The 14057-nt window shown below is 38.2% G+C and overlaps 1 pseudogene across 1 annotated transcript; it reads right to left on the reverse strand.

Moving 5' to 3' along the window:
- Positions 1–13306: 13306 nt before the first annotated feature.
- On the reverse strand, positions 13307–13782 carry LOC101560440 (annotated as a pseudogene). Its single transcript, XR_002818980.1, has one exon. The product of XR_002818980.1 is annotated as a heterogeneous nuclear ribonucleoprotein K pseudogene (transcript).
- Between the last annotated feature and the right edge of the window lie 275 nt (positions 13783–14057).

Consider the following 14057-nt stretch of genomic DNA (forward strand, 5'->3'; position numbering starts at 1 on the left):
AACCTCACTTCAACTCCTCCTCCCTCCCCATTCATTTGATTTTATTGCCATCTTAGACTTTTCATCTGGTTATTCATTCTGTCTACCTTCAAGATATTTACAAATGGACATTGCACACAAAATTGGAAATGCAACAGCTAGGACACTGAATCCATAATATTGTTCTCAGAATTGCTTATTTTAGTTTAAAAGAATAATAAAAAATAAAAATGGTACAGAATTTCATAACAAGATAATAGAAAATTAACAATGGTTATTATACTGTATGTTGTTATCTTCAAAGTAGTTGCTCAGAATGCCAGATACAGGCATAAAAGATTGGTCAAACAATATAGATATTACCTTTACTTTCAATCAACTAATAGAAATTAGTAGTACAATTATCTTAAATATCTTGTATTTTTAAAAGCTTTTTTAAAGAGAGTACAAAAACAGTTTAAAAAATTAGAAACAATAGAAATTTCCAATCTACCTTATCCATGACAAAAGGGCCAAACATGTTCACTGGAAGAAAGATAGCCACTTTAATAAATGGTGCTGGAAAAACTGGCTTTTCACATGCCAAAGACTGAAAGTAGACACATAAGTATTACCATGCATTAAATTAAACTCAAAATGGATCAAATATCTAAATATTAAAATAGAAACACAAAATTGACTATAGGAGATAGTATATAGAAATCTTGAAGACAGATACGCAGAAAATTTATGACCCCAAACCAAACTTCACAGGAAATACTTCAAAGAATCAACAACTGGGACCTCTTCCTATTAAAAAGTTTTTGCACGTCAACTGAATTGCTTTATCTGTGTGGAGGAAGAGCATCATTCTCTTCCTACATTCCCAAGCATATCAGCTTCAGTGATTCCTTCTCGGTCCCCATAATTAACAAGTATTTTCCCTACCCCTGCTACTTTTTCTAGCTACATATTTGCTCTGTTATCCTGTACTCTGCTAGACTTCTCTTTTATCTATGTCCAGAACCATTGTTAGGGCAATCCTGAACCCCATCTTAACCCCATGGTTGTCATGCCCCCACCAGCAAAACACATTCTTGAAACAATTGCCTGAAATAATTTTTAAAAGAAAATTTTGACCATGTCATGGTAGGCTAAACAAAAAGATCGTATTTAAAAACTTTGGGTATGCTAAAAATCAAGACATGTTTTTCAATAATCTGAAGTAGTTGGCTATGGATGGACATGTTATTTCTAGAAACTTCCCTTTCTTATAAATTTTATAAAAGACTGTCAATTGCCTAAAAATATCCCTAATAGACTTTTTTTTAAGTATAATAGTATTGAGTTTATATATTAAAAGTGGTAGAATGGGCATCTTAATCATATTAAACCATCAAGTCTATGAACATAATTCCATTTATTTAGATTTCCTAATTTATCTTAATGTCTTGTAGTTGTCAGTATAATGACCTTCCATATTTTTCATTAGATGTCTTCCTATATCCCCACCTGGTCCACATTTTAACCTCATGTTAGGGATTAAATGTCATCAGGAGTAGTGGAGGGACATTTAAAGCTACAATACTTCCTCATACCACAAACACTTAAAAACTCAAACATATTTTAAACCCTTTTTGTAGCCAAAATTCTTTTTATGCTTTGCAAGTAGGATGCACTTCCATAAATCACAAAGGTAGGAGATGAGTTGAATTGTCCTTCTAGTACTTTCCTTGTTTTTTTCTGCCCAGCATGGTCCCAGAGGCCATAGCTGCTTCTGTGATTGTGTTAAGATAGATCCTGTGGCCCATCCTGATATTTCTGATTGTGGACAAGCAGGTAACCATGAGTGAGGCAGCTGTGTGGCAAGCTCCAGGAGGAACTATTCTGCTAGTAGTTTTCTGATCAATGGATTATAATTAAGAAGGGATACATTTTTTATGTAATTAATTTCTGATGTCCCAGCTTTCTGACCATTGTGGAAGCAGCAATTATCTGAGAGTCCAGACTCATCTTGATCCTCTGAGAGTCATTCTCTAAAATGTTACCTGGAGCCTGCTTTTCTAGGCCTCTCAAATATTTTGCAAGAAACTTGAAAAATTCCTTTCTGCTTCACCTGACTAGAGTTCTGCTTAATGTAATTGTTATCAAGTGCTTCCTGACAAGGTCTCTATATCCAGTTTTTCACCTATGTCAACATTTGTCAATTACAAAGCCCTTTTCATGACTTGATCTTACCTGACCTTTTTGCAGGTACCTACCAAACATCATAGACTATAAACACACTTTAAAAAATGCACTACCATTGAACCAAAAAACAGATTCTACTTAACCATAACCATATGCTTTTAATTACTTAGAAGTTTCATTTTGTGCTTCTGGTAATTGTGTTTTGAATCTTCCCCCAGCCCTCTGTGAATTTCCTAATTATTCCTTAGGTAACTTATAACTGGAGCGTCGGTGGTAGAAAGTGATCAGAGCAGACAGGATAAAGCTAGACAGCAAATTAAGGACATCTACCTTGCTTATATCTCACATTAAATCTGTTGGTTCTCAATGTGGAAACTTCTAAACCTAGGTTTAGCAGAGAAATTATTTAATGAAAAAAAGGACTGTGTGAATACAGCCAGGAAGAGCAGGGTATTGAAAGCAGCTAGAGATTTATAAGATGTACTTAAATTTCAGTTACTACTGTGGAAATGAGATGGGCATCCAAAAGTCAAAATAGTATTTTTATTACTTTTATATAAGCAAGTGCATCTAGCCTCAGAGATTCTAATGACTAATAGTAGCTAGTAAAAGGCAGAGCCAGGGATTCCACTTGGTCTTTCAGATCTAAATTCTGTGCTCTTCAGAGACATTGGATGCCTGTCTTGCATATGCGGGCTACAGATCTGAAATTATAGACTAAATTACCAAAGAGAAGACCAATAGAATTGGACTAGATCTTATGGCAGTTCCTTGTTATTTTTTCTTAAACCAGACAAGAAATTCTCAACCTGCAGGGCTCAGCACAAAACGCGCAGATGGATAAGGATGTGGAAAGTCGTTTTCTTCGTGCTGGCTCACGTCTTCCATAGCCTACTTCATCCAGTTCTGTGTACAAGTGATGACATCACCCCACGGCTAAAAACAGAGTCTATTTCAGTAATGCCTTAAATTCACAGAAATGAAACCCAATCCCAGATAATGACAAGCACTTTAGAGTCTGTGTCTTCCAAGGTCCAGATGAAAGGGCTTCATGGCATGTCACTAAAAAGGACTGAATTGAGAGTGAAGCAGATTTAGTGTTACCTTCTTAAAAGTAATGAGGAGACACTGATTCATCTAATCCACTCCTCAGCACAGGTGATAGTAGATCACTCCTAATTACCTCCCCTTTGCTGAGTATTTATAGATAAATACTTGGGATATTAAAATGCCTTGTGGGCTGTTATTTAATTGCTACAGAATTGATTTCATGAGGGAAAAAACAGATTAGATTCTAAGATGTAAATGCAAAACCTGACAGACTGCCGTGTGTGCTCAAGTCTATCAATAGAACTGTCAGCCCGCAGTTTCAGGCTGGCTATTATGGATCCTTGGAATATGGGAAGAACACATCTGACAACTATAAGAGCAAATGTGACTGCTCTTCTCTCCAAAATTTTTAAAAAAAATGCATGTTTATGGTTTCATTTCCAGGCCATTTAATGTATTTTATACATTCAAATAATTTTTAGATTAGAATGGCTTCCCAGTTTGCTCGTGAGATAGTTATGTTTCCCTTTTGCTCTTTTTTCCTTTGTTTATCCCTCACTCAAATATCACAGATGGGGATGGTGTGCTCTGTTTTGGACCCTGGAGAAGTGAGTTTTCCATTCTTGCTGCGCCTCATGACTACAAACCAGGAAACACGCAAAGTACATTTTCTTTGATTTTTTTTTTCTTCAGAATAATCTCACCATTTCAGATGAGCGGAGGAATTATGAAATAAATAGCAAACGTCAGTTGTGTGTCTGAAGTGTGTCACTACCCCGTGTGCTGGGGGGACACACGTGGAGATGCAGCGATGAAGTCCTTGCTCTCACGCTTCCTCCTTTCTAGGTTCACCCTCAAAGCAGAGATGCAGCACTCAGTCATCACAGTGCAAGGAAGGCATACTTTATGGCTATATTCTAAAGTATATTTTTGTGAAGGTGGTAGAATACAAGTTGGCTTGGCCCACCATAACCATGTGGGGCAACAGACTGAGTGGCTGAAGCAACCTACATTATTGTTCATATTTCTAGAAGCTGGAAAGCTTGAGATCAAGGTGCTAGAAATGCAGACTCCCTTCTTGGCCACGGGTGGCTGCCTTCCTGATTGGTGCTCACATGACCTCTGACCTCTGTGTGTGTGTGTGTGTGTGTGTGTGTGTGTGTGCGTGTGTGTGTGTGTGTGTGTGTGGTGGGGAGAGACAGAGACAGAGAGACAGAGAGACAGACCGAGAGACACACACAGAGACAGAGAGAGACAGAGTCAGAGAAAAACAGAAAGAGACAGAGATTTGGTATCACTTCTCTTTTATTTTTTATTTATTTAGTTTTGTATTTTAGGGAAGGGTCTACAGGGTGTTCAAGGTCTCACTACTAGATCAGACTCTTAGTGATCCGCCTGTTTGTAGCCTCCCAAGAGCTGGGATTACAGGGGTGCGCCACCACGCTCAGTCTCAATCACCCTTAGAGGGTGCCCGGGGGGTGGGGCCACCACGGCAGGCCCGAGGATTGAACCCCCGGTCCCTGTGCCTGCTTGCGGGCACTTTAATCTGCTGAGTTATTTGGCTGGCCCTGGTATCACTTCTTACAAGCAGACTACTCTGCAAAACCAGGGCCCAACTCTAATGATTTTACTTAACTTTAATGAAAACTGAGGTTTTACCATATGAATTTGAGCTGAACCCTTTCATTCAGATTATAACAGATAGAATAAAAGGATAAAGTGTGAGTGTAGTGTTGCCAGGTTGGTTGCAGGGGAGAACTGTTTTATGAAGATCATTGGCCAAAGCCTCTTGGGTACGATAACCTTTGAGCAGAAACCCAGATAAAGGGTATGGGCCAGAGAGGTAATGGGAGGAGTGTTTGGGCAAGAGAGTACTAAGCACAAGCATCCTGAAGCTGAAGCAGGGCTCAGTGTGTCTGAAGAGCAGCCAGCTAGATGGGCAATACCATTCAAAGAGTGGTGGGAGAGGAGGGTGGAGTGGTGTGGGCCTGATTTAATTCCTTGTAACTGTCAACTTTATCAATCTCCATGGCCATTTTATGACAAATATTTTTAATGACTGTACTTTTCCCTAGAAATAGAATTTGTAGAAAATGTAACCTATCTTTTTTAATATATTTAAGAAGACAAGATAAGAGGTATAATATAGCATGTAGATGATAGTAGTTCAAAGCACACACCAAGTGAAAGTTGGCAAATCTGTAACATTTCTTAATAAAACTTTAACTGCTTTCTTTTCCCAGTTCCTTTGACGGAAATATCCTTACTGTAATTATCATTATATTTTGAGGTATATATAAATAGATAAGTACAAAAATAATCTTAAGATATAAACACTTGAAAATTTCATACAAAGTAAGGTCCAAATGGATGACATTTTCTTTGTGTGTGTGTGTGTGTGTGTGTGTGTGTGTGTGTGTGTGTGTGTTACTGGGGATTGAACTCAGGACCCTGTACTTGCCAGGCAAGCACTTATTCTACTGAACTATCTCCCTGGCCCAACATTTTCTTGAATTTATTTCTTCACAAAGTGTTCAGAAACACACTAGTAAATCAAGTATTGTGCTTGTTATACATGTGCTTTTTCCTTCACAACTGTGCATATGCCAAAGAATGAGAGGGATACTTTATCCCTACTTTAGGTGATGGGGAAGCTGAATGTTTTTTTGCTGCAGTGAGGGAGAAAGGAATCAAATCAAATGAAACTCTGAAGTGAAATTCTGAACGACATTTCAGGAAAGGTAAATGAGATTTCCTACAATGCTTTAAAACATTAAAAATTAGAATGACCTTGTGAAAAAAAGTTGAAGGCACTTAGATGGGCAGAAATATTATGGATATTGGCTTCTGAGGTCCTACAGATGTTTTTCAGGGGTCTAACATGTGACCTGGACATAGAAAGGCCAAGGAAAAAGCAGAGTATATGCCAGGCACCCATGAAAAGTAGGTGGTGCCTGAATCCACATAGACATTCTGGTCTGTTCTACCACTGCCTGATACGCAAGGCTTAAAGTAAAGGATTTCATAATACCGATGTTCCTGAGATATTCTGGGCATTATTAGTTCTGGAGAAGATGATGTGCTTTCTCAAGGGATTCACATCCTTCTATTTGTGAATATTTTTGGAAGCTTATCCTTACATTCTTTCAGAATTTGTAAACAACAATTGATGAACATTTTTTCTAATAGTTGAGTTTTAAATTCCCTCACTTTGTGCTTAGTTAATATACAAGTTGGATGCTCAAAATTTTAAATTCTTTCACAGTGTATTTAGTTAATGTCAGGCTGGCAACTAGAACTGAAAAAAATCTACTTCACGAATAAACAATTGAAAAATCCAAATTCAAGTAGTCCAATAGACAAAATTTCCTTCTATCTCTTTGCTTATCCATATAAAGAATCTATGTAAATGTAAAGAATTTTAATATAATGTAAAGAATCTAAATATATTCATATTTTATACAGGTAAGTAGATTAGGATTTGAACATACTTTCACAGTTAAAGATGGTTTAATTAATGTCCTGTTCTATGCCACAATTTTATATTTTAGAGCTGCAGTGCTAGGTTCTAGACAATGAAAGTGAGTGCATTTTCCCCTTCAGAAACTAGATACTCTATTGTAGCTTGTATCAGCTCTCTGTGACCTTTGGTTGAAATGTGCAATCACTCGGTTAGATGCCAGCTTTTGTGCTATATAGTCTCAGGTGGCCAGAGCTCAGGTACAGAGCAAAAGTCTTTCTTAAGAAGAAAATGGGAAGACCGGGTCTGAATTTTGCCTTTAAGATTTCTGTGTCAAGAGTGACAAGGTTGAGTTAATCTTGCTCCTTTGAAAGAAAAGGAAGAAAGCTTTGAGGAGTGGAGCCCCATTCGGATGCAGCCCCACAGTGACAGTCTGCAGGGCATTCCTCTCCTCCTGAAGAAGAAATCTTCCTGCCTACAATTTGTGATTCTCACTTAGGTTCTGCTGAAAAGTAACAAAATTATGAGATCACTCAATCAGAGGCAGAATCAAAGAACACAATATAAACCAGATTCCTAGTAGCAGGAAGGCAGTGACTTCCCCTTGACAGAAGAATTACCTATTGAAGGAATCAAATTTTATTTCACAGAGCTTGAATCCTGATGAACCGAAAGGACATTCTGAGTGCTGAGGATTTTGCCTTGAGGACATCATTCCAGCCTGAGCAGATTTTGGATGGATCAGTTGTACCAGAGCCTTTTTTTTTTTTTTCTTGGCTTGGTCATTAGATTTTATATTACTGTGGAGACAAATTAAATAAAAATCATTTCAGAAGATTTTTAGGCTTTAGAATTTTTGTCATGAGTAGTCTTCTTTTACAAAATATAAATTTAAGTCACTATAAAATATAAAGAAGAAATATTAACTTTTGGTGGCTTCTGATGTAGGACTAAAAGCTCTCTATAACTCACTTTTTTATTTAAAGTAATATTAAGATTAGAAGAGGAAAGTTGCAATGCACTGAAGATTTTTGTGTCATCTCATTTTTCTTATCAATTATAATGCTGATCAATGTAATCAGCTTAAGTTTGGAGCATATTTTCCCCTTGAATCTGCGGTTTCTTATTGTTGATTCCATGGCCAAAGGTTTTATCCTTTGAATCTTATGCAGCTATCTTAGAATATGTTTCCTTGGTCATAAATAAGAAAAAAATAAAGAGAAAAAAAGGCATCATTGTGTAATCAACAAGAATAAGCTCTAAAGTTAGTTGGGCAAGAGACTATGCCAAGCATCTTCCTTGGAGCCTCCTCGCTGAGGTGTGTGTGAATCTTAGATGTAGGCATTGTCACCCATGAAGGCTGTGGGTGTGCGTGGATCTGATCACATCAGGTAGCAGGATTCAAATCCAGGCCTATCTGATGCAAGAATGAATGGCCCACACACTACCAAGCTTTGCAGGCACTGAGCTCTATAAGGCAGTTCTCTTAGCATTTATATAAAGGTGAAATAACTACCAGCACCATGTATGTGAATACTATTTGTAAAATTTAAAATGCCAAAAAATGGAGGTGATGTATGGTGGACATGTAATTGAAAATTCAGAATGAATCTAAAACTGAGGAAGACAGAATACCTAAGTCCACCTTGTGATAGAACTCACCAGAGTCATCTTCTTAACAAATATAGAAGGAAATAATAATAAAAAGTAGGGGCCAGGGAGATAGCTCAGTAGAATAAGCACTTGCCTGCCTGGCACAAGGTCCCAAGTTCAATTCCCAGTACCACAAAAAAAGTAAGTAATGCCACAAATTGCCTAAAACTATATCTCAGAGAGAATCCAGAATCATGAAAAGGCTCTGTGACAATTATGATGCTCCTAGTTGACCACTGGAAGTCATTGCTTACCTAGGTATGGCTTTCCCACCTTATCTAGGTGGGACCCTACCTGTAGCATAGGAAAAAATTACTATTAAGATGTAGCAAGCAAAGAAGCTTGTTAGTGAATGTTGTTAAATATAAGATTTTTTTAGGTACTATCAGAGAAATCTTTGTACTGACTGGTTTTCTAAAAAGGGAGAAGTGGAGACAAACACACATATACTTTTACCCTTTGAAAATGTATCCCTTCATTCATATGTAGTAATCAGACACCACCAGCTATTTCTGGCTCCCAATCCATTTGCAAATTGCCTGGTTACCACTCACCTTGTTTCATCCTTGCCTACACATTTGTCAGGCATCAGAACCACCTACAACGGCTTTCACTCAGAATAGCACAATTACTAACAAATCCCCTCACAGGGAAAATAAATGTGTGCAGTCAGGTGCCCCCCTTCCTTTTTGCTTTATCCTCCCCGTCACTGGGGCCCAGTTGGCACCAAGCACCAGGCTGTCCAGATGGTGCGCTCTTCTCTGCTCCTGCTTGAACATGTTTTCTGCCAAGGAGCCGAGTGCCAGTTTTCCGGTGAGAATCTGCTTGTAGAAAGATACATGCCTGGATTATGTCACCTCCCTTGTAGTCTACACACAAATGGTGCCCTAGTGAGTCAAGGTCTAGGGATTTAGATGCAAGAGGAGGCAGGCAGAGATAGGGTTGGTATGGAAAAGGAAATCGTTGGAGAATAGGAGTGCAGTCACCTGTGTGAACTCTAGCAAGTTGTTTCAGCTCTCTACACTTCTGTTATCTCGCCCCTAAAATGCAGTTATTGGACTGGTGATATTCGATTGTTTCTCATCTCTAACATGCAATAATCTTGTGAGCACTTGGTGTATATTGGTTTAGGAGGATGCATGGAAGTGAGATCATTGTGTTGAAAATATCCTACATGAAAGTGATGATTTGTAGGATAGCCAGCAATTTGGGGAGGAATAAATAAGTTTCAGATAAGTGTGGGAGGTAGTTTCTTTATAACAAAACTAGGTCTGCCTGATGACATATTTCAGTGAGATCCTAAATTCAGAGTCTCATGTTTTTCAATGTTGAGAAGCATTTCCTAGGCAAGTGAAATTTTTTGAGATGTAGATAGTAAGTAAGGTGTTCTTGATGAAAGAAAGGATAATTTACTGGATTTGTATGATAATTTAGGTATCAAGGACATAGCAATGAACAATTTGAATCCTAACAAGCATATAGCAAGTTGTTCAATAACCCATACTGGCAGAATATAATCAAACCATCCACAAGGGCACAAAATTATTGCTACCTTCGCTTCAAACATTTTTGCTGAAATGGAGGCCATTCTGAGCCAGAGAACCTGACTTCCTTTTGTTTTTTCTGCTTTGGCTGTCAAGGCAGCTGTGACAATACTGTTCAGGAGCTCAGCTGCTCAGAATTTAGAGCTATGTAAGTTCTGGAGATTCCAGGGAGGAAGGAATCTGTAGCAGTCTCCCAGCCCTCTGGTTACTGGCCCAACTCCACACTATGCTTTAAATATTTTTGTAGGTTCCATTATCTACTATCTAGAAATGCTACACTCTAACCGTCTCTCCTTTTGTACGACACTAGAAATGCTACTACATAGAAAGTCAAGAGGAAAGCTTGCGATAAAACATTGCTTCTCTCCTTTTAGCTTACTCATATCCAGATTTTTAATCACTCTTCCATCAATATGTTTGAATAGCTATTTTGCATATATAGATTGGATATATAATAACACTGAATATTTTGTTCTTATCTATCCAGCTTTTCTTCACACTTAAAAGTTTTAGCTTGTGAGGGTGGGTATGGAATGAGCTTGACAGAAGTTTTCTTCTCTTTGAAAATGTAAGGGTTCTGTCTAGGATTTATATTAAAATGGGTTCTTTGTTTAATATGCTTTCCATTTAATATACAATTATTTTTCCTTATGATACACATTAGTGTGCACAAGAACAACTCAGGTCACAAGGATCAGATAAAACTTAGAGCTGGGGAACTTTATGTACCATGCATGTGTTCATCTGACTGGGGTGTCTTAGTCCATTTTCTGTCTTTGTAACTAAATAACACACACTGGACAATATATAAAGAGGTCAATATACTCATAGTTCTAGATCCTGAGAATTCTAAGAGGTTGGCATTGGTATCTTGCATGGCTTCTGGTGAGACTTTTTGCTTTTTTGCTCATGATGGAAGAAGGCATCACGTGGTGGGAAGGAAGAGAGCACATGAAAAAGAATTTGCTTTTGTAACAAAGCCACTGACCTACTTTTGTAACAAAATAACTGACCCACTCCTATGAGACCTACCTTATTTTTCCTCTTGAGAAAACTGTCTTAATCCATTCATGAGGGTGGGGTCCTTATGACCCCACAGCATTCCCTTAGGACCCTCCTTCCAACATCAGTGCACTGGGAAATAGCTACAAACTCTATCATGCTGGGTGGCTTAAACAACAGGAATTTATTTTCTTATGATTCTAGGGGCTAGAAGTCCAAGATCAAGGTTCTGTTTGATTTGGTTTTAGGTGAGCTTCTCTTTCTGGCTTTTGAATATTCTTCTTCTCATTATGTTCTCATATGGCTTTTTCTTAGTGTGTGCTTATGAAGAAAGAAAGAGGGAGAGGAAGTACTCTGTGTCTTTTTTGTAAGCATGCTAACTTTATTATCTGATTACAATAATCCCTTGCTATTTTGTGCATCGACTTGTGTGGACTCACTCTTTTGCATGTTTTCAAAAATATTAATATAAATTATTTATTGTAGAATTTTACTATATTGTGGGGTTTTTCAGTACTATACAGTATACTTATATTGTTAAAATTGAGTAGGTTCACGAGTTTAGAAAATGATTAAGAACAGTGTAAGTGTTTTTAAATGTGTAGGGAAGGTTTATAAGAGTGTGGGAAGGATTTATAAAGCCCTAAAACACATATAAATATAAAATAAATATAATGTCACTGCTTCACTGATTTTCACTTGTCACGGGGGTGTCTGGAAACTTTGCAATAAGTTTGGGAGCACTGCATCACGTAAGAGTCCTAGTGTTATGACCTCATTCAAATACAATCACTTTCTTAAGGGACCCATATCCAAATATGGCCACAGTGAAGGTTAGGACTTCAACATTGTCCCAGTTGCTTTTTGCTCATTTCTGGGGCAAAATACCTGACACCCAAAATTAAGGAAGGGCAGGTTTATTTGGCTCACAGTTTGTGGAGGTTTCAGTCCATACTCAGTTGGCTCCAAGGCAGAGTGGCACATGGAAGAGGGCAGTAGTTCATGGTGGTAGAAAAAATCAAAACAGCAAGAGCAAAAGGGAGGAGTAGTGGCAACAATGGCAACAGACAGCAAGTCTGCATTCAGGCTATCAGCCCCTTATTGCATTCAGGCTATCAGCCCCATGCTGGATGTAGCACACTGATAATCCCAGCAGCGCTCACACTCATAATCCCAGCTCTGAATCATGAATTAATCTCTAGAATTCTACCCTAATGACTTCATGAGGCTTTTGGGGAATAACTAGACACAAATCATAACGAGCATACTAATTTTGAGGGAATATGAGCCATTAGTTCACAATAAGAAACATGTATCTTAAGGAAAGTATAGGGTAGAATTAAAAGTGGTAGAGCTGAATAGCAAAGAGTAGAGCCTCTGGAGCCTCTCATGTGTCACTTTAATTTATGGTTTTTTTCACTTACTGTGGGAAGATAGGTAAGTCCATTTAAAATGATTTTGTAAATTTTTTAGTACCTGTTGCGTTTTATGCTAGTAGCTGGCCATAAAGTTGTAAATATGAAGAAATATACAGTGTTAAAAATCCTTAGAAGAGTAGATGGAACATGGAAAGTATTTGGTAAATGCTAGCATCTAAGATCTTCCTGAAGTGAGTCATCTGTAGTGAGACTCTTTTGTAGTAAACACTGGGCAGAATGCGCAGGCTCACTAGCTGTCTCTAAGGTCTCCAAATATCTGTATATGAGGCACAGAAGCAGGTCAGGTCCAAATGGCATGGGGACTATAGCTGCATGTAAACACAGACTGGAAAACACATTTACACCGATTGGTGGGGTTTAGCCATTACAGACTGTGCCAAAGAAATAGTCTCTCACAGCTCTGTCTCTGAAATTCTTCTGGGTAAAAAGTGCAGTATCTGTAGGTCTTCTCTGGGGATTCTGTGTGGATCTACCTATTTATTATGTGACTTCTCTTTTGTTGTTGGAGTGATATAGATTTCTTTTTTTTAGATTCACTAAATTTATTTTAAAAATCATAAAACGTTTCTTACAAAAGAGCATTACATTCTGCACACTGCTCTGAACAGATGCCAAGGACATGTGGACTATTGTTACTTTCCTCCCTGTCCCACCCCCAAATGTTTACAGTGACCACACAAAGCAAGGTGTTCACAATAATTACATGGAGGGAATTTTTTTTTAAACCACCAACAATAAACAAAAAATAAAATCCACTCACTCTGCTGCTGTTTTAAAATTTCAATGTTAGTTTTTGCACACCCTCCCCCCAACCCTATTTGTAAGGAACTAAAACATTACATCTGGTGAATGGCAAAGATTTCACTACACCTCAAATACAGAACACCTATGAAGCAGAGGAATGTTGGCTTTTTAAACAGAAGCAGATTAAAAAAAAAGTGCAGGACTCCTTCAGTTCTTCACTACTCTTAGAAAAACTTTCCAGAATACTGCTTCACACTATAAAAAAGAAAAAATATCTTGCATTAGAATCCTTCAACATCTGCATACTGTTTCACACTGTTCTGCAGCAAATACTGTACATTCTGTATCTGGTCCTGTGTTCCTGTAATGGTAATGATCCAATCTTCGGATCCTTCTAAGGGCTCATCAATTTTGATAGAAGCTCCTGATTCATGACGGATTTGTTTAATCCGCTGACCACCTTTGCCAATAATAGATCCAGCCAAATCTTTGGGAATAGTTACTTGTGTAGTAATAATGGGTCCACCAAGATCACCATATGAGCCACGACCCCCTGCATAGGAATAATCATATCCAGAGCCACCCTGTGGTTCATATGCCATCTGCCATTCTGATGGGCTCCATGTATCTATCGCAGAGTCCCAAGTTTCATCAGCACTGAAACCAACCATGCCATCATAGTGTTCTCCAGGTCTTCCTTTTCTATCATAGGCCATTAGATCTCCTCCTCTAGGTGGTGGTGGTGGTGAAAGAGGAAGATTCTGAGCTGTGCTACCACCCCAGCCACCTCGACAAGGAGGTGCCTCCTTTTCCAATCACTGCCCCAGCATTCTTGCTCTGAAGCAGAATTCGTAATGCAACCATCTCATTGGTGTTTCTAGATCATTTAAACGCTTGCTCCTCTTCCATATCTTCTGCAGGACGTTTACCAAATTCACCATTGGTTTCAGTGTTGGGGAAGGTTTCCTCTGGCTGCTCAGTTTCCATTTTCTTGTATTAAATGGACACACCAATCTA

The sequence above is a fragment of the Octodon degus genome, unplaced genomic scaffold (genome assembly GCF_000260255.1).
Source record: "Octodon degus isolate 3935 unplaced genomic scaffold, OctDeg1.0 scaffold00229, whole genome shotgun sequence".
NCBI lineage: Eukaryota > Metazoa > Chordata > Mammalia > Rodentia > Octodontidae > Octodon > Octodon degus.